The sequence below is a fragment of the Trichechus manatus genome, unplaced genomic scaffold, assembly GCF_000243295.1.
Source record: "Trichechus manatus latirostris isolate Lorelei unplaced genomic scaffold, TriManLat1.0 scaffold00004, whole genome shotgun sequence".
Lineage (NCBI taxonomy): Eukaryota > Metazoa > Chordata > Mammalia > Sirenia > Trichechidae > Trichechus > Trichechus manatus.
In genome coordinates, this window is record NW_004443940.1 from 1,180,156 (window position 1) to 1,201,491 (window position 21,336).

Consider the following 21,336-nt stretch of genomic DNA (forward strand, 5'->3'; position numbering starts at 1 on the left):
CACTACAGGACAGAGTAGAACTGCCCCATAGGGCTTCCAAGGAGTGGCTGGTGGATTCAAACTGCCTTTGTTTTCGCTAGCAGATGAGTTCTTAACCATTGCGCCACTAGAGCTCCATATACACATATATATGTAGATATAGATATATATAACAGAGAGTGCACCAGCGGGATGACTTCCTTCCCTTGGAGAACTACTTCATGGTGTGTCTATCAGTACCTCTGCCCTGAGCTCACCTCTCAGAGGGACTGAGGGCATAGGGCACTTCCAGTCTCCTCCTGTTGAAACTGGGATGGTAAATGTCCCCATTAAAGCCTGTTCCTAAACCCAGACACTCGAATCTTTGCTGCACCAAGTAACACAGCGAATGACTTGGTCTCCCGGAGCCTCAGTTTTTGCATTGAAGAATGAGGAATATAAAGACCTTCCCTACCCACTACACAGGGTAACTATGAAAATCTGAGGAGAACTTTGTAAACTGAAACATGCAATACCCACGAGAGGAGTTATTTTTATCATAGAAGAATGAATAGGCTCCTGAGCACAGACTTTGCTTTTGGCATCTAAACTTTCTGTTTACCACACACTGCTGCTTGGTTTTATCCACAGATAATTACAGGTGGATTAAATGCATATTCACAATAATATGGAAAAATGACAAAAGATAAAATAAAGATCAGAGAAATGGAGGTAAATAGAGGAACATTAAAGCGTGGCTGCATCAACCATAAGCATGTTGAGTCACCAGTCTGGCCCCAAGCTTCCTGGCATGCAAAGCCAAGGAGAAGCATGTTAGATACACGCTTGCAATCGACTGTGGGGAAGAACCATATCAGTCCCTTAGTGGGAACATGGCTGCATGTAAGGAACTCTGCATAAGGAGATCAATGGTTTCCTGAACCACATCTCACAATAAATGCAAACTTGAGTTGTTTAGCGTAAGTACCATAGTTCAGTTCAAGGATATCTGTTTAGTAGATGACCAAGAAAACAGTCTGATCAGATTTGATCCAGAGATAAAACATAGACTTGTGTTGTTGTTAAGTGCCATGGAGTCACTTTCAACTCATAGTGACCCTGTGTGACAGAGTAGACTGCCTGTTGGGGTTTTCTAGGTTGTCACCTTTTATGGGAGCAAATTGCCAGGTCTTTCCCCCATGGAGCCACTGGGCAGATTTGAACCACGGACCTTTTGGTTAGTAGCCAAGTGCTTAACACTTGTACCATTAGGCTTCCTGAAACGTAAACTAGGGAAAGTTTATATTTTGTAGGATAAGCTATGAGTCCTTTAAAAAAAAAAAAAAAAAAAAAAAACCTTCATATCCTCCTCAAGTTCCATTTCTTTAGAAAACTTCTAGAAAGTCCCTAAAAAACAACTGCCCTCAAGTTGATTCTGGCTCATGGTAACTCCATGTGTGTCATAGTACAACTGTACTCCATAGATTTTTCAATGGCTGATTTTTCAGAAGTAGATTGCCAAGTCTTTTTTCCAAGACACCTCCAGTGGACTCAAACCGCTGCCCTTTCAGTCAACAGCCAAGCATATTAACCATTTATACCACCCAGGGACTCCTGAAAGTCCCTTGTTGTTGTTAGTTGCCTTCGAGTCGATTCCTACTCATGACGACCCCATGTGTGCAGAGCAGAACTACTCCATAGGGTTTTCAAGTTTGCGACATTTTAGAAAGAGAATACCAGGTCTGTTTTCCAAGGCACCTCCGGTTGGGTTCGAACCCTCAATCTTTTAGCTAGTAGTCAAGAGTTTAACCACTTGCACCATCCAGGGACTGCACTGAAATCCCTAGTTTACATTTAATCATCTAGTGTAAAACTGGGAGTGAATTTATATATCATTTAATGCCATCCTCATTTTACTGAAAACTGAGGCCACTAAATGGGATATGTCTTTCCTAAAGTGGCACAAGCTTTCATTGTCAAGACTAATCCCAGGTCTGGTCCTCTCCAGAGTGCAGAGAACGGCTTGGTCTCTCCAGCTCTGAGCAACCATAACACTTAGCATCCCTACCATCCAGCACAGGACATAATCCTCACTCATCACGCCATCACTACCAGCTAGGTCTCCCTACCTAGCTAGTGAGCTCTGCAACTCAAATTCTTTTCCATCTTCATAGCATTTAGTCCAGGGATGGCAACCCAGTAGGTACTTAAGATTGCCCGATTAATGGATGTGAGGAGAAATAAATTGATGTTTTCCATTGAAATTTAAGGATTCAGCCCATGTGTCAAATTCCAGTCTGTTCCTCAGTTTCTGGCAGTAAGCTGCCCTACTGGAGGACAGGAATAGCATTTCCTACAAAACTGATTACGTGACTATCAGGGCCAAGTGATGTTTTTCAATAAAACGTCATCCACAATAAAAAAAAAACTTCACCTCTCTCTCTTATGGGTCAAAGGTGCTACACAAATACAAAATTATAAGACTAGAAAACTTGATTTTTTTTTTGAAATATTATGGCTAAATTAGCAGAAAAAGTCGGTTTTTTATCAGCATTTTAAATATATACAAAAAATCCAAGTATGCGGAGAGCATTTCAGTTTATATATAATAAGCATCAATTCTCAATCTACCACCTCCAAAAAAAGTCAAAGGAAGCAATGAAAGAGTTGCCTAGACGATGATAATGATGATGATAAAAAAGAGTCACTGGAAGTTACCATGCGTCAGAAACTGAGCTAAGGGATTGACACGCATTCCCACATTCAATCCTTAGGGCAACTGTATGGGATAGATGCTATTGTTATCTTCATTTACAGATAGAGAAACTGAGACACAGAATGATTAAACTGCCATGGTAACCTAACAAATATCTGAACCAGGATCTCAACTCTTATCATAGACTCCGACTGGAAACTGCAGTTCCCGCTAAACTCTCCCATAAAAATAATCATTCACATATACTGAACCTACACATACACACACACAGAAGGGTGCCACATACTCTTCTAAGTGCTTTTATATGTATTAACAAATGTAATTTTCAAAATATTATGGTGTCATCTCCATTTTACAGAGGAGGAAACTGAGGCACTGAGAGGCTGAGAAGTTTGCACAGGACACATTGGTGGTTTGTGATGGAGCTAGGGCTCACACTCGGGCAGTCTGAGTTCTGTCACCTGTACACTATATTCCTTTCCACGAAAGGGAAACAAGTACAGTGGCTGTGTTTTAACACTTCTCCATCCCACCCTTGACCGGCTTAGGGCTTCCTCATCTCTAGCCTGAATTATTTCAAAGGCCTCCTAATTGGCTTCCTTACTTCAGTCTTGCCCCTCTAAACCCCATCCCTCCACACAGCATTTAAGATAGACTCTCATAGGAACCCATCCCAAAGTAGTTCTACTTTTAACACTGGCTGACTAAAATTCTTCAGTAGCTCCCCTCTGCCTACAACGTATTTCCAAAACCCTTAAAAGAGGACACCAGGCCTGTCAGAATCTGCCTATCCCATGCCTTCCCCTTGGCCTCACTCTCTTTCTCACTTCTTTACACGTTTGCCTCCAGCAACTCTGAACCACTGCCGTTCCCCCAAGACCCTACTCTTTGCCTGGGCACCTGTGTTCACACTGGTCTTCTGATGTGGAATGAGTTTTCCCAGGATCACCTTCCATTTTATCTGTCTCCTACTCATCCTCTGAAGATCGGTGCCAGTGCTGCCTCCTCCAAGAAGCCTCCCCTGGCCCTTCCAACTGCTGTTTCTAACAGGTGTCTGATCAGCTCTCTTGATCATTCATGAGGTGATGAAGCACATTTCTTTCCACTGGTTTCCATGTTAACTCCACCTCAGCAAATGGCTCATGTATTGAGCCTATAAAATCCCACTGAAGGTCTTTTGATGGCTCTGTGTTTCCAAAATGTTTTCAGTATTACGCTAATAATAAGACTGCAGCTAATGCTGCTGTCACTTTTTTGGGGAACATGTGACATCCAGGAGGAACCAAACAAAACTATAAATTACCTAGATGGTGAAAATCCTCCATATATCCCTTGAGACAGCTTTACAGATCTTTTATAACTGGTTCAAACAGCTGTAGCATTCTCAAAAAAAGGATAGCACTTTCAGCTAACTTTTAAACTAACTTGAATAGCACAAATAGCTAAAGAAAGAAAGCACCTGGAAATTCTAACATCCGGGTACAGTTGTGAGGCAGAAAGTGAGTTAACAAGATATCTGCAAAGCTGAGCAGTTGCATTTTATGTGAAAAATGGAAATCTGCACAGGGCTTTTTCAATTTTGGGAACAACCTGAATGGTCTTCCTCCATATTTGAAGTACGGCTATACCCACTGTTGCGTGACTTCAGATATCACCCAGATTAGTGTTTCCTTTCTTCGGCCAAGTCCTTAATTAACCCACAGTTTTTGAATCAATGTAAGAAGAGACGCTTTCAGTTTCCAGAAAGGAGAAGACAGTTGTTGATATGTTTGGACTCCATTTACACTTGATATGTGTAGTGCACACATTTTGGAGACCACTGGCAGACTTACACAGGAGAAAGATGTGGCAGTCTACTTCCATAAAGATAGCTCCCTTGGAAACCTGGTGGGGCAGTTCTACCCTGTCCTATGAGTCGGGATCAACTTGATGGCAACGGGTTGCAGACTTCAAGGATATTTAAATGAGATAATTGAGGTTTAATTAAAATTTTAAATGAGATAATACCCTGCCGTAATGCATATTAGTTACTCACTCTTCTACCCCTACCAGAGGAGTGAGAAGAGAAAAACATGCCGTTGTCAGTCCCAGAGACAGGCAAAGGGCTGTGCTGGGGGCTTTTCATAAATTATCAAGAACGCCTTCTTCCTGCCTCTCTGACAATCCATATCCTACCTGCCTTCGAGTCCCAACTCAAACCTCACGTCCTCAGGAGACCCGACTCAAATCTGATCTTCCCATTTTGGCTGGGGCTGATTCTAAGACTTATTCCTTTGATTTGCCCCTAACCTCTATAAAGCATTCCACTCAGGGCAAGCCACTGGAAGGGACTCAACACACCCCATGGAGGGTTTGTGGGGCATCTAGGAGCACCAGCCACAGCAGTCAGAGCAGTGGTATCCTCTCTTCAAGGTTCTGAGCTGCTTCATAACCTTGTATTTCTTCAAACGGAAAACAGCTGCCATAACCTCGGACACTTAAGGAGCACTGGTGGCACAGGGGTTAAGTGGTCAGCTGCTAACCAAAAGAGGTCAGCAGTTGGAGCCCACCAGCTGCTCTGTGGGAGATGTGGCAGTCTGCTCCAGTAAAGGTTACAGCCTTGGAAACCCTATGGGGAAGTTCTACCCTGCCCTAAAGAGTCACTATGAGTCAGAATCTACTCAATGGCAATGGGCTTTGGGAACTCTGGACCCTTAAACCAATGCATCCACTAGAGTATTGATGGCCCTCAGAAGGCTAACCTTGGGACACCTGTTTAAGAAGCTGGCATTCATTAAGTGTTGACCCTAGGCCAGCACTGCTCTAAGGGCTTTCCTATATAATTACATTTAATCCAAACGACAATACCCTAAGTATGATTACTAGTCCCATTTCACTGGTTAGAAATAAAGGAGAACTAGAGACAATACCCTACCCCATGTCTAACAGATTCTATATGGTAGAGCCTGGATTCGAAACCAGGACACGTCTGTCCTTGCTTCATTCCTGTGCTAGGCAAAATTCTAAGGTGGCCCCAAGATTCCCACCCTGTGGTGTACATGTGAATATGCTGCGATTGTCACTCCCAAGTTTAGATTACTAATCAGCTGACTTTGAGGTAATCAAAAGGGAGATCATCTTGGGTGAGCCTGATCTAATTAACTGAATCTTTTACTAGAAGGTGAATCAAAGAGACAGTCTCCTGAAGGCCTCAAGGAAGAAGAAAGTTGCCATGTTATAGAAGGGGCCACATGACAGGGTACAGCAAGCAACATCTAGGAGCTGAGAACAGCCCCTGGCTGATGGCTAGTAGGAAAGTAAAAACATAAATTCTACAACCATGAGGAACTGAATTCTGCCAACAACCACAAAAGCTTGGAAGAGGACCCAGAGCTCTAGAAAGGAATGCAGACTGGCCAACTCCTTGATTTCTGTGTGGTAAGGATGAACCCAACTAAACCATGCTCAGACTTTTAATCTACAGAAACGTTGAGATAATAAATTTGTATTGTTATAAGTCACTAAGTTTGTGGTAATTTGTTACATAGCAATAGAAAACTAAGACAATTCCTTTGCCTTTCCTTTCATCCATTTCCAACCTAGCTCCTGCATCCTGATTTCCACTTAGCTCCTGCTGCTTAACCTTGAAGACTGTTCCTTCTGATAAGCTTGCAAGAGCTGGGCTCAAATCAGCCACTATTTACTTCTTCCTGCTTTCCTTATCCTCTCTCCAGTCTCTGAACCTGGTCCCGGCACTGACCTGTATGTCACCAGATCCTTCCTTGCAAGGGGTATTCCAAGCTGGAAACGTGTGTTGGGATGTAGCACTTTTTAAACAACATTATGAAGAGATCCAAAGCTTTGGATAAAGTCTCTACAACTTACCAATATTTTTTTGGGGGGGTGGGGGGAGAAGGAGGGGGGTGCTTAGAGCTGAAAACAAAGTTTCAGTCTCCCCATCCCCCACTTCCTACAGTTGTTGTTAGTTGCTGTGGAGTCAGTTCTGACTCGTGGTGATCCCATGTGTGCTGAGTAGAACTTCTCTGCAGAGTTTTCAAGGCTGTGACCTTTTGGAAGCAGATCGCCAGGTCTTAGGGCAAAGCACCTTTCAGTGGGCTTAAACCATCAACCTTCCAGCAAGTAGTCAAGTGCTTAACCGTTTGTGCCACCTGCTTTTTCACACAGTGTAGCTTCAGTTAATATATTAAAAGCAAGATTTTGTACAAAACAAAGGCTAGAATATTAATAAATAAGCAAAAGTTTGGCAACCATGGGTGTCATAGAGGGTGGTCCTAGAACTGTCTCTTGTGAGATCATGAGGAAAGCATCTAAGCTATGGGGGCTTCATTCAGTCTGTAACTCTTCGAAATGAGTGGATTGGGCAAGATGATCTTTAAAGCCCCTTCCAGCTATAATGTCCTATAATCCAAATATTTTTAAGCCTAATATTTTGTAGTTGGCAGAATCTCTTGACCTGCGCTAATGACTAACTCAGGAATAAGGATCTCACCCCATCCAAGACCAAGAAGGGCCATATCCTTCCATCTGGCTGCCTTGTTTCCAGAAGGGCTATTTACCTCTTCTCCAAAACTACCAGGGTACATATGGAGGGCTTCAGTAGAGTGGTCCAAGGGTAGCCTGGCTCCTGACCCAGATGGCAAACTGCCTGGCAGAGCATGCTGGTCTTTGACTGCCAATTACCCTAAGACCAGGGAATGCAGTTGGAAAACTAAAGTCAGCATTGCAGGAAGAGGAAGAAAAAACAGTAATTACAGATCAGGAGCTTGATTTGGAAAAAAAATAAAAATAACTGGGGTATCTTCTTGTAAGTTGTCTTTGAGTTTAGCCTTCCTTGGGGAGTTTTCTCCCAAGGGTATATGAGAACAGGGCCAGCACTGTAGGCAGGGTGAGTGGGCACACCCATTTGCAGAGGGGATTCTAAAAAGACAAACGGTTTTCTCTTTCCACAAGTAAGCATACTGTAACCATTTTTCTGATGCCAGGAATGTTTAAATTGAGTTAAAGCCCAACAGTTTGTAATGAGAAATAGGTTTGAAAATTAAAACACTCTTGAAGGGAAGAAGTAAAAAAAGTAAGGTTTAAATGACTTATGGTAGAAACTTAGCACTATCAAACTTTATAGAAAGCAGGTGTCTGCGAGAAGAGGCATTGATAAAACTTCATGTGTGTTTTTACAGGTGGTGATATTTACTTGGAGACCGTGGGTGGTACAAATGGTTAGCATGTTCAGCTGCTAATTGAAAGGTTGAAGGTTTGAGTCCACCCAGAGATGCCTCAGAAGAAAGGCCTCGTGATCTACTTCTGAAAAAAGCAGCCATTGAAAACCCTGTGGAGCACAGTTCTACTCTGATGCTCACGGTGTCGCCATGAGTTGGAATAGACTCAATAGCAACTGGTTTTTCTGGATATTTACTCCAGCCAGGCATCATCTCCCTGCATTTCTCTCTTGAATCCAACAGAGGTAGGATTCAAACCTCAGTCTCTCTTCACAGCCATGTTTCCCTGTCTACTACTATTCCAATGGGCCCCATAAAAGAATGAGTTATGAGTGATAAACTTGTACAATCTCACACAAACCAACCTCCAACAAAGCAGTCCAGTTTTGAGTTTGGTATTTGAGTATCATTCATGGACACTACAAATTCCAGTAGATTCCTTTCCAAGTTTGCTGTGTTCATTGCCCATTCTCTGCCTGCTTTGTACCTGCGACCCTCTGAGGATGGCTCTGGTGTAATTTATGTTCCAGAGCTCCTCTCAGGTCAGGCTGAGTGTGGGGAAAATCGCATCGTTGGTTTGGCTTTTTCCTCTTTCTTATTATGCTTCCCCAGTGGTTCAATGGTAGAATTCTCACCTTCTACACAAGAGATCTGGGTTGGATTCCTGGTCAACGCATCTCATGCACAGCCACAACTAGTCTATAAGTGGAGGCTTGCATGTTGCTATGATGTTGAACAGGTTTCAATAGAGCTTCCAGCCTAGGGCAGGTTAGGAAGAAAGGCCTGGCGATCTACTTCTGAAGGTCAGCCAATGAAACTCCTATGGTCACAGTGGTCTGATCTGCAACAAACCATGCAGAACTGGGCAGCATTTTGCTTCGTTGTGCATGGGGACACCATGAATTGGGGCTGACTCAATTCAATGGCAGCTGACAACAACATTATGCTCCACCCATTCCCTTCGTAGTTCCTTCTGAAAGCACTTTCATGATAAATTCCTTACACATAAATCCTTGACTCAGGGCTGCTTCTTGAAGAAACCAAGATACAATTTTATGAGAGCATTTTAAATGAATGATGTTGTAGTTTCTCTCCCTTTTTTTACTTTATTTAATGAATTTCTCTTCCATCAGTTCTTTAAAGAGTTTCTAGCCCCAGTTCATATTGTTTATGTTCTGGAGTTGGGAAAGAAATAAAGCAGTTCTCTATCCATGTCTTTTCATTTGTCACACTTAATTCTATAGCAAACGTCCAGGGGATTGGTTAATAACACAATGTGAGCTTTACTCATTTCAGTTATCTGGCCAAAAGAATATGGGTCTATCTTTCAGAAAGGAAGAGTTACAATGACATATTTTTGATTGTACAGAACCAAGCTACTCTCTTTCTGAGATGGTGAACGCATTCTGATTGCTTCGAATAATGGGACTGATACTAACCTAAGCAATCAAGAGTATAAGGGACATAATAATCAAGATGTAATTGATCCTTGTATTGGCATTACTCCAAATAAAGCAGAAATATCCATCTTTGGACCTATTCAGTTTTCCATTAAGTGGAAGACTAAACTGAAATAGAAGGATGTGATATTTAACAAGAATCCCTATCTGGCTTAAGAGATTCATTACATTTGAATTCATCTTGGAAAGAAGTCATCAAAGTGAATCTGACTAAATATATAGACATTCATTCCTCTTCCCCGTAAATAAATAAATAAGAAAAAGAAAAGAAAGAAGAAAAACTATCTAGCCATGTTAGAAAACGAGCCTCCTGGAACAGAGAGAATAAACTTTAAAGTCTAATGAAAAATAGCTGTTTAGTAAGTGGAAAAAAAAAAAAAAGCAAACAAACAAAAATTCTTATTGCAAGATGAAGTTCCTGAAATCTGTAGGGTTGCCACATTGCATAACTTGAGGCCGCCACTCTCATTATAGCCTGGGTAGCTGTACCCAGAAACACAAAGTGTGGGGCCCTTTGAGTATTCTGTGAGATAAGTAAAAAGAGAAAAGGGATATAATTGCAAATGCTATTTTAAAAGATTTGAATGTATCAAGCTGCACATCACTCTCTAGTCTCTAAATGACAAATTATGGTAAATTTTAAAATTCCCCTCCTCTCCACATCAGTGAGGTATTATATAAAGAAATTCACATTGGGTCTTAGGTCACCCGTCAATGCCTGGCAAATGACAGGCACCCAACCAGTGTTTGTTGGATAGATGGATGGGTGGATGGATGGATGAATAAGTGGATGGATGGTTTGATAGGTAGTTGGGTGGATGGATGGATGGATGGATGGATGGATGAATAAAGGGATCCATGGATGAGTGGATCAATGGTTGGATGATGATAGATGTTGAATAAAGTATCAGGAAGGCAAGTTCTAAACATAAGTTGAAGTAAGTAAACTTTTCTCTTTTTCCGGTACTTTCCTCTGCGTCCATTCCCAGATATCCTTGGCTTTTAGAGATCTTGATCATACATTCTTTCAGGAGAGGAACTGATAAGCTCATTCCCATGAAAACATAAAAATTGATAGAATTTAACTGAACCACACTAGCTTTGTTGTTGTTGTTTTACCTTGAGTAATGTACAAGCCCTTTTAAAGGAAAAAAGAAAAGCAGAACTTTGAGAGTAAATCAACCAAGTTCATTGCAGCATGGATACAGTGTTGTATAGAACCACAGGGTACAATTTACATACAAAGACACAAGAACTGTGCCCTTTAGAGTTGTAGTATATGGTGGTTTGCTACACCTTTCCAGGCTTACTTCCGGAGCCAGAGTAATCATATATACATATGATATTGGCCATCAGTAAATGGATAGCCCTTCCCAGCTCTCTTGAAAGACTGGCCCACATAGACCTGTCTTAATTTACAGAAAAGGCAATTAAAAAATCACATTACTTACTGCTTAATGAGGACCGTTCTTTTAGCTGTATTTGGCTTATGTCTGAACGCAAAATGACTGCCCTGAAAGATTGGGAGGGTGTTCTTTTACGTCATGAATTTATGTACCTTCACAGAGCTATAAAAATAGGTCCATAAGTCACTGGCCAATTCACCAAAACTACTGCTACTTAGCAAGAAAAGTCTTACATACTTAAATCCAGCACACACAGACATATCAGGCATATCAGGGGATGATGTGGAAAAAGTTAACTCAAATATACCAAGAAATCGGTGAAAACATTTTCCTATTTAAGAGTGAGATGCGGCATGGAATGTTGAAATGTCAACAAGGATACCAGAATTCCACAGTGACATCTATTTTTCTGAGTAAGATCCACTTGGAAGGGAAATCAATATGAAATTTTTACTGGATGTTTTTTAATTCTTCCCCCAAATATTAAACAAGCATCTTTATATATTTTTTCCAAATAAATGCTATGCTGGAAGTACCCTTTAGAATACACATTTGGGAGAAAGGTGGGGGCAGCAAGAAAAAGAGGTAGCTTCGTGATCGAGGTATCTTTCAGTAGGGAAACAAATCTGAGGTTTCAGTTTGCCTTAAGAAAATCATTATAAGGACATATAATAAAAGCGTGGGATACTAGGTATTCAGTGAGTCACAGTCAGCAAAAGCTCAGGTTTGGCTGAACCCTACAGTTATAAGGACTACAGCAACATACAAACTACAAAGGGGCTGCTACTGTTTGGGGAATTTCTATAGCTAACCTCGAGTCCCTGGATGGTGCAAACAGTTAACGCCTTCGCTGCTAACCAAAAAGTTCAGTTCTACCCAGAAGCCCTTGGAAGAAAGGTTTGGCCATCTACTTCTGAGAAATCTGCCCTTGAAAACTCTACGGAGCACAGTTCTACTGTGATACATGTAGGATCGCTATGAGTCAGAATCAGCTCAACAGCAACTGGTACTGGTATAACTAAGCTAAGGGGACTGGGGGTGAGGGAAGAATATTTTGTGAATTACTTGAACAAAGATAACTCAGTGATGTAGCTATGCCAGAGTATTCATCTTCCTTATCAAAGTAATCAGAGCCTAAATACCCCATACCTGGAAATCAAAAGTGTATTAGTTTTCTGTTGCTGTGTAACAATCACAAACTCAGCAACTTAAAACAACACCCTATTCATTATCTGACAGTTTCTGTGGGTTAGGAGTTCAGCACAGAATAGGATGGTTCTCTGCTCAGGATTTTACCACGCTGAATGAAATTCAGGTGTCCAACAGGTTGTGATTCATCTGAGACCTCTTCCAAGCTCACTGATTGTTGGTAGAATTCAGTTCCTCACAAACGTGAGACTGAGGTTGCCACTTTCTTGCTGGCTGTCAACCAGAGGCCATTCTTAGCTCCTAGAGGCCTCCCACTGTTCTTTCTCATGTGGACCTCTCCACAACATGGCAGTTTCCTCTTTCAAGGCCAGCACCAGAATCTCTCTCTCCAGCGGCTAAAATGGAGTCTGATATAGTGTAATATAATCAAGGGAGTGAGCACCCCATCATATTCACAGCTAGTCCTGCCAACATGTAATGGGAGGGCATTATATAGGGTGTGTGCACCAGGGAACAGGAACTTTGGAGACCATCTTAGAATTCTGCCCACCATAAGCAGTTTCAGCTCTCTAGGAGTAAACTTTGGAGCCCTGGTGGCCCAGTGGTTAAGCTTTCACCTGCTAACCAAAATGTCAGCCGTTCAAATCCACCAGCTGCTCCTTGGAAACTCTATGGGGCAGTTCTACACTGCCCTAGAGGGTAGCTATGAGTTGGAATCGACTCAGGGCAACGGGTTATTTAGGAGTAGACTTAAGAGTACTTACCTCCTGCCCTGGGGGATTCTATAGGACCTATTCCCACCAGCACAACAATAGCGCTCTGTGTAGGGCTCAAGAAAGGAGGACTATAGACTACACTATGCCTGCTTCACCACAGAAGAGATTCTCTTTGAGAGTTCTGCAGCTAAGAGGGGAACTAGCTTCTTGTTCAGTCACAGATTTCTCTCCCTTGCACCAGCCACTCACAAATGCGGTCACTTTGGTATTTCAGAAAACAAGTCTCTAACGGGAATTTCCTCACTGTCCTCAACTCCTTTGTGCCTCATAGAGTTTATTTGCTCAGTTAGTGCCTATTGGATGAAAAAGTCATACTTCCTAGTCTCCAGGACTGCACATGTACATGCATACACACAGGAATACCTGAGCGGGTGCACACAAGCATCCACACACCCCCTACAATTCTCTTCCCACTGCCCCCTATGCACATAGTAGTTCAGCAGTAAGCCATTCCATGTGGCCTTCTGTCTTCCAATCCAAGTCCATAAGTGCTAAAAGACAGAAATTGCCTTCAGAGCTTCTCACTTAGCCCACATTCTTCTGGCTGGCCCAACTCTATAAGCTGCCACCTGAAGGTATGGATCAGAAGTCAGCCCATGTCTGCTTTAGGAGGCAACAAAGTGATGGAACAGGACACGGGGAGGAACTGACCTTCATGTGGATCTTCTCTCATTCCTATTGTTGTTGTTGTTAGTTGCTGTCGAGCTGGCTCTGGTTCATAGCGACCTTATGTAGAACAGAACAAAACTTGTACCATCTCCATGATCTTTGGTATGTTTGAGGCCATTGTTGTGGCTATTGTGTCAATCCACCTAACTGAGGGTTTCCCCTGTTTTCACTGATCCTCTACAAAACAGGACACTCTTTTCTAGCTATTGGTATTTCCTGATAACGTGTCCAAAGTCAGCAAGATGAAGTCCCTAGGACCTTATTTATACAACAATTGGGCATGGCGAATATGTATTCCATTTGAATAAATGTTCCTGATAATTAAAACCAACAGCTTTTGGTGTTTACATTTAAGAAGGGAAATACTACATTATTATTAAAATAATTCCTAAACTGCATTATTCATTTTCCTTCCCTCTTATACAGAGTAAATATAATATACCATTTCTCTTGATGACTCAGGATCATCTTTATATACTTAAGTGGATAATTCCATTAAGACAGAGGTAAATAAGGCTGTTTGTCTTTACATGGCCACAGTCGGTTTTTTTAAAAATTATAATTATAATCATATATCTAAATATAAACATACACACATGTGTGTGCATATATGTATATATATATACACAGTCAGGTACCACATAATGTCCGTTTGAGCAACATCTGACTGCATATACATCCATGGTCCCATAACGTTATAATAGAGTTCAGAAACCTCAATAGGAGAATGGGACATAGTGGACATAACTGGACATAGCAACCACAACAGCTTCCTGCATGCAACACATGTATCTTATGTTTTTAGTATACAAAGTGATTGCGCTGCCAGGTGTATAATGGTATAGTACATATATAATCTGGCCAAGGGGATACTGAATGGTTTAAAATCAAGAAAGGTGTGTGTCAGGGTTGTATCCTATCACCATACTCATTCAATCTGTATGCTGAGCAAATAATCCGAGAAGCTGGACTATATGAAGAAGGGTGTGATATCAGGATTGGTGGAAGACTCATTGACTACCTGAGATATGCAGATGACACAACCTTGCTTGCTGAAATCAAAGAAGACTTGAAGCACTTATGGATGATCAAAGACTACTACAGCCTTCAGTATGGATTACACCTCAACATTAAGAAAACAAAAATTCTCACAACAGGACCAATAAGTGGAGAAAAGATTGCAGTTGTCAAGGATTTCATTTTACTTGGATCCACAATCAACAACTCATGGAAGCCGCAGTCAGGAAATCAAACGACGTACTGCATTGGGCAAGTCTACTGCAAAAGGTCCCTTTAAAGTATTAAAAGCAAAGATGTCACTTTGAGGACTAACGTACACCTGACCCAAGCCATGATATTTTCAATCACCTCATATGCATGTGAAAGCTGGACAATGAATAAGGAAGACTGAAGAAGAATTGATGCCTCTGAATTATGGTGTTGGTGAAGAATATTGAATAAACCATGAGCTGCCAGAAGAACTAATAAGTTTGTCTTGGAAGTAATACAGCCACAGTGCTCCTTGAAAGCGAGAATGGTGAGACTTCATCTCTCATACTTTGGACATGTTATCAGGAGGGACCAGTCCCTGGAGAATGACATCATAGCTGTTAAAGCAGAGGGTCAGTGGAAAAAGAGAAAGACGCTTGATGAGATGGATTGACACAGTGGCTGCCACAATGGGCTTAAACATAACAAGGATAGTGAGGATGGCACAGGACCAGGAATTGTTTCATTCTGTTGTACATAAGGTCACTATGAGTCAAAACTGACTCGATGGCACCTAACAACAACAACATATATAACCTATAAGATGTATGTCTTGATAATCATAATAAACACCTATGTTAATGGCTTATGTATGTACTGTAATTTCTATAGTCATTTTACTGTGAACTTTCCCTACTTATAAAGTTTACCATATAATAGCATATCCTTTGACTCATAGGAAGTAGCATCCAATCTTGTATATCACGAGTCTTTTGAGTGCTGTAGCGTTATCTCTCTGTTTAATTTTCTTTCTAAAATATTACCATAAAGTTCATCATGGCTCCCAAATGCAGCAAAACCAGTGCTAGTGATAGCAGCAGCAAGATGCAAAGGAGAAGTATTGATTTAGAAGTGAAACAAAAGGTATCCCAATAGCTTTGCTAAGTATATAATACCATGTTCACACAACGTCCATATCACATAATGTCATATTTCACAGAATGTATCGTGGACATTAAGTGATGCATGATTGCATATATATATATATACCATATGTATGTATACATATATACAGCCAGAGTTCTCCTTGGAAGTGAGGATGGCGAAACTTTGTCTCATGTACTTTGGACATGTCAGTAGGCAAGACCAGCCGCTGGAGAAGGACATCATGCTTGGTAAGGTAGGGGGTTAGCAAAAAAGGGGAAGACCCTCAACTAAATGGATTGACACAGTGGCTACAACAACGGGCTCAAATACAGCAACAATTATGAGGATGGCACAGGACCGGGCAGTGTTTCGTTCTATTATACATAGGGTAGCTATGAGTCAGAGCCGACTTAACAGACATCTAACAACATACTGTACTTTTATGCAAATAGTGCATGACTTCCACATTTGTTCACTACCAGGCCCTCCCCCTGGGAGGTATTTTCATAAGTGTCCTAAGCTAATTTTTTTTTACAGCACCATATTTTAAAAAAAAAAAAATTGGCATAGAGGCTCTTATGAAAATATCTCCTGGGGGGGGAGGATGTGGTTGGCAAACAAACGTAGAAGACGCACATTATTTGAGTAAAATGGGGTGTGTGTGTATGTGTGTGTATTGGGCTTGCTTGTCCTTTTTATAGCTCCAGTCAGACTGGTTCAGGAGTCTGTGGATGGCACAATTAAGTGCTCAACTGCTAACTTAAAGGTTGTAACAAAAAGATAAAGGGAATTAATTGTCCTTTAAAGTTAGTTAGCAGTTCAAAAACTAAAAGTAGAAAACACTAATTTCTCAAGTCTCAAAATGTCCAGGAGATAAAGAGAATCTTTAAAGCACTCAGATTTCTCGCTATCATGCATCTGCAATGATTACATATTCAATTGTTTGAACCAGTGTAACAATTCCACCCTGAGACCCCTCAGAAGAAGCCCTGGTGATCTACTACCAAAAAATAAGTCACTGAAAACTCTGTGGATCGAAGCTCTACACTGGCACACGTGGGGTCTCCATGAGTCGAAATCGACTTGACAACAACTGGTGGTAATGGTGGGGGCAGATTCTTTTTTTGCCCTGGATTCATCTGCGCTCTGGTAGTTAACGTTATCAGCTAAGTAAGTTCCCAGTAAGTATTTTCACTGTCTCTTACTGATATATAAAAAGAACTGACTATTTAGATAATGTTGGGTGGTAAGGAGAAAAGGTAAATAAACAACAAGGCAGTGGCAGTGTTGTTTTGCATTCCTGCTGACAAATCTTGTGATAGTAAAACAAGACAAGCTTGAAAGACTAAGCCTAAAATCCACCGCAAATTAATGAATCAAACTCCAAATATGTGTCTGGATATCTTTATCTTCAGCAAAACTTTTCAGCCACTGTGTTTGGAGGTAAAATAAACCCAAATGCCCCTCCTCAATCCCCAACACAACCACCTCCCCACCCCCAGTGCTATAAGGCTCGTGGTTCGTGTTTCTCCAGAGTCACGTATTGCTCTAAAAGGAGTCGTGCTGATGATGAATTGGTGACTCACAAACATGGGGGATTAATAGTCCTTTAAAATTAGTAACAGTTCAAAAAATAAAAGTAGAAAGCTTTAATTTATCAAGTCTCAGAATGCTCAGGATATAAAGAGAATCTTTAAACCAGTCAAATTTCTTGTTATCATTTATATGCAATGATTATATGTTCAATTATTTGTGGAAATGTAACAATTAAAAACTGTCTATAGGCAATAAAAGTCATGAAGACCTAAAACAATAAGAAAAATCATGCAAGAATAAAATAAGAAGAGTCACTAAGTATCAGCCCTTCTTTCTCATCCTTAACCCAGCCAGGAAGGTGGTTTTTTTATACACATTCCACACATACAAACACTAAAGCTCAGAGAAAAACTGTCCTGAGTACAAAGATAGCTAGCAAGTGGTAGGGCTGGGATTTAAACACAGATGCGATACTAATTCTTGCTCCTTCCATTCCATGGAGCTGCATTCACTTTGTTTATGAATTAAAGGTACTGAGATATTAAAAAAAAAAAAAAAAAAACAGACAGAGCCCCGGTGGTGCAGTGGTTGAGAGCTATAGCTGCTAACCAAAAGGTCAGCAGCTTGAATCAACCAGCTGCTCCTTGGAAATCCTATGGGGCAGTTCTGCTCTGTCCTATAGGGTCACTATGAGTTGAAGTCGACTGGACAGGAATGGGTTTTTGTTTTTTGTTTTTAAGATAAAAAAAGATGGTGAGGGGGACTAATATTTATTAAGTGCTTTATATTTGCTAGGCAGTACACATGCATAACAGGATACCTTGGACTCGGGCACCCTGCATTTAGAATGATCTACAGAGCCCGCCCAAGAAGGTGCAGTTTGTCTTTCTCCCTGCTGTTGTCTTCTATGCCTTTTTTTTTTTTTTGAGTCAGAAATGCTTTAGGGAGGCAAGAAGAGATTTTAGTTTGTGAAAATCAGACCAAAAAAAAAGAGGGGCACAGAGTTGGAATCCAAATCCCAGTTAGACTCTGTAGGCACGGTGGGAAATTTGGGTAAAATTCATCAGTGAAGGAAAGGCAGTTGGGCTTTATTAGGGAGAACTTGAATTTGCAAGGGAAGCCAGCTGTATCGATTTAGGTTCAAGATCTGGCTCCCTGAGTAGAGGGTAGGATCTTAGAAATTCAGAGTTATTCATTATCTTAAAAGTCACCCAGGCAAACAGACTATCCTGTGCATAAATGTTTTCTACAATAGCCCTAACACGTGATCACAGGCTTGCCCAATTATCCTTCTCATTTCCCATGGATAGTTCAAAACAGAACCCACTGGGTGGGTCTGGAGCAATATAGAATTGATACTGGAGTCTGAGGTTTGGCTTTGGACACAGAAAACAAAACCAAGTTCGAAGCACAAGGAAGAGCATGTCCAACTGGCAGTCTGAAGTGATATCAAACAACTGAATTCTTTAAGGTGGCAATGTAATTCTTAATGTAAACAGGGACATTTTCAAGGGTGAAAGGTGGGCTTTTAACAATTATGCCAGTGCAACAGGTATAAACCGGCACTCTCCAAGGGAAACCAGTATGGGTGGCTCCTTAATCCCAGTCTCATAGCTGCTCAATAACGTGCTCTGGAACACGGATTGCCTATCTTTTCTCTAGTTCTGGCTTTTGTCAAGCAGGTGTTTCAATGTTTCATTTACTTCTGTATGCCTTCCAGTAGCTTTCTGATATATTCATTTTGTATTTATTAGTCAGTAATTAAAGAAACGTAAGTGGTCTGCCCTCACTTTTCAGACTAGGAAAGCGAATTTAGTAACTAACCCAACTATAAGTGGAACAGTCAGAATTCAAACCCATGTCTGTCTGTTTTCAAAGATGGATATCATCCCATCCTACTACCTTGGGCTAGAGATGGATCTGCAGGTAGAAGCCAGGTAGATCACAGCACTGTGGCTTTTTTTTTTTTTTTTAAATGACCAATTTCCAGAGTGAGTTTATTCCATGGAGGAAAAAACAAAATGATCTTCCTAGACAACACATAGTGACTGACACTTTTCATTTCTCTTTTATCACATCATACAAAATAAAATAAAATCAATCAACAAACACACCAAAATACACCCCCATATCCATTAAATTAACACATTTAAAATGAAATCGTGAAGCATTATTTTGTTACCAGTGGTCGTCTGCACACAACCAGGCTTCTCTTATGTTCTTCACCTTTCACCATTTAGAACCTGCTCAGAAGAGCCAGCGCATCCAGACTGATGTATAATAAATGACCGGTTTGATTTTTCCTGCGTTTCTCCAACTAAGGAGTTCCCAGCCCTCTGGGTGTGCCTGTGGTATGGGAAGTCACATGAGGAGTACTTCATGATTATTCAAGGACTGCGGTTAGTGAGAAGAAGTTAATTGGCCAATAATTTGGAGCATTTTGTGTATATTAGACATAAACACAAATCCATGGTACAATACAATGCAGAATTAGTATATTTTAAGACACAACACTAGATTTCATAGACATCTATCAGTTGGCATGTTGAAGTTATGCCCTTAGACTTCCTCCCGGATTATGCCTTCTTCCTCTTTTTAGTGGTCATCCATTGGAAAAGATGCCACTTCCATTTTACTGCAAAACCAAATAAATCTATTTCTAGTATTGGAATTTGGGGAGGAAACGTATTATAAAGGAGTAGCATTTACTCCTCTGGCAAATGAGCTTGACTGCAAGGACAGCAGAGTATTTTTGCAGAATTGTCACTAATTATTTTTGGAAGACAATACGCTGTCCATGAAGACATACACACACACAGAGACACACACACACACACACATTTTTTCCTTAGAAACTAGAATAAATTGAACCATAGGTAAAACTTTACACTATCATGGAACAGCCTGAATTACTGATAACCTTGAAATATCTAAAGCAAGGATAGGCAACCTGCAGCCAGGAGGTCAACTCCAGTTTGCTGCCTGCTTTTGTATTGCTCTGCAAACTAAGAGTGGTTTTTAAATTTTTAAATGATTGGGGGAAAAATCAAAAGAAGAAGATTTTGTGACACAGGAAAATTATATGAAATTCAGATTTCATTGTCCATAAATAGTTATTGGAACACAGCCAGGCTCATCAGCTTACATATTGTCTGTGGCAGCTTTTTGCTAAAATGTCAGAGATAAGTAGTTGTGGCAGAGGATCCTGTGACCCTCAAAGTCTAAAATATTTACTGCAAAGTCTAAAATATTTACTATGTGGAGCCTTACTGAAAAAGTTTGCCAGAGGAGTTCCGGCAAAATGGTGCTCTAGGCAGAAGCACCACTCCATCCCTCCACAGCAAAGATCCAAAAAACTAAGCCGAACAGAGAATACAACAATCCTGAAACCCTAAAACATCAAATGAAGAAATAAAGAACTCAGCCAAGCACCAAACGGACTGAGAAAACTGACAGAGAACGGAGAGCAAGGAGAGATTCATGCAGAGGTCCTCTACCAGCTAACGCAGTGTGGATCCGCCATCTTGGACTCCTATCAGAGACCAGCAAACAGGGGGTATGAGAAAGCAGCCTCATGGAGCTTCCAGCAGGAGACAAAACAACTGTTTATCGTCTCTCTATATCTTCCTTGTCTTTCTGTTCCCTGAATACCTGGCGTTGTATACCTCTACAACTTCTAGCCAGGCTGTACTGAAACACCTAAGAGCGACTTCCTGAGACCTCATAGCTGCACCAGTGGGATCCCTGGGAACTTTGAGGTTACTTAACCTTTCTGATTCTTATTTATTCATTCTTTTCTTTTCTTCCTCCTCCCCTTTCTGTTTTTCTCCATTTCATAGTCTCTTATCTCTCCACTCCAACGGCAAGCTCCCCTAGCATTCTTTTTTGTTTGTATGTTTTTTGGCTCCTGTTCCTCTCGCCTCTCTCCAATCTTAGCTCCACACATAACAATCTCCCCGCTGCATCCTGCCTACCTGCAACGCATGCTTGACGTCACACCACCAAGCAGCACAGGCACGGCCTACTGGAACCTGCCGTGCACTGATTACCGACCCGCCCTGGTGGCTATAGTAAGTGCCACAAACAACCCGTCCTAGTAACTGCTCTTCAGCTAGACCTGCCCTGCCAAACTGTATCTGAGTGACTGACCCTGCCAGTTGCAGAAGGAGGCAAAAAGTGTTGTGCCCACAGACGAGCAAACAACAAAGAGCACACAGCCTGCCAGCTCAGACATAGTCAAATTTTTTTTTAAAAAAAGGGACAAAACAAACAAATCTACAATCAATAAACGAGAAAAATAACTACTGAATGCCC

The 21,336-nt window shown here is 41.2% G+C and overlaps 1 protein-coding gene across 6 annotated transcripts in view; it reads right to left on the minus strand.

Annotated features, from left to right (window-relative positions):
- Positions 1–21,336, minus strand: part of CTNNA2 (catenin alpha 2) — a 1,267,087-nt gene that overhangs the window by 158,013 nt on the left and 1,087,738 nt on the right. The gene's annotated exons all lie outside the window — the stretch shown is intronic.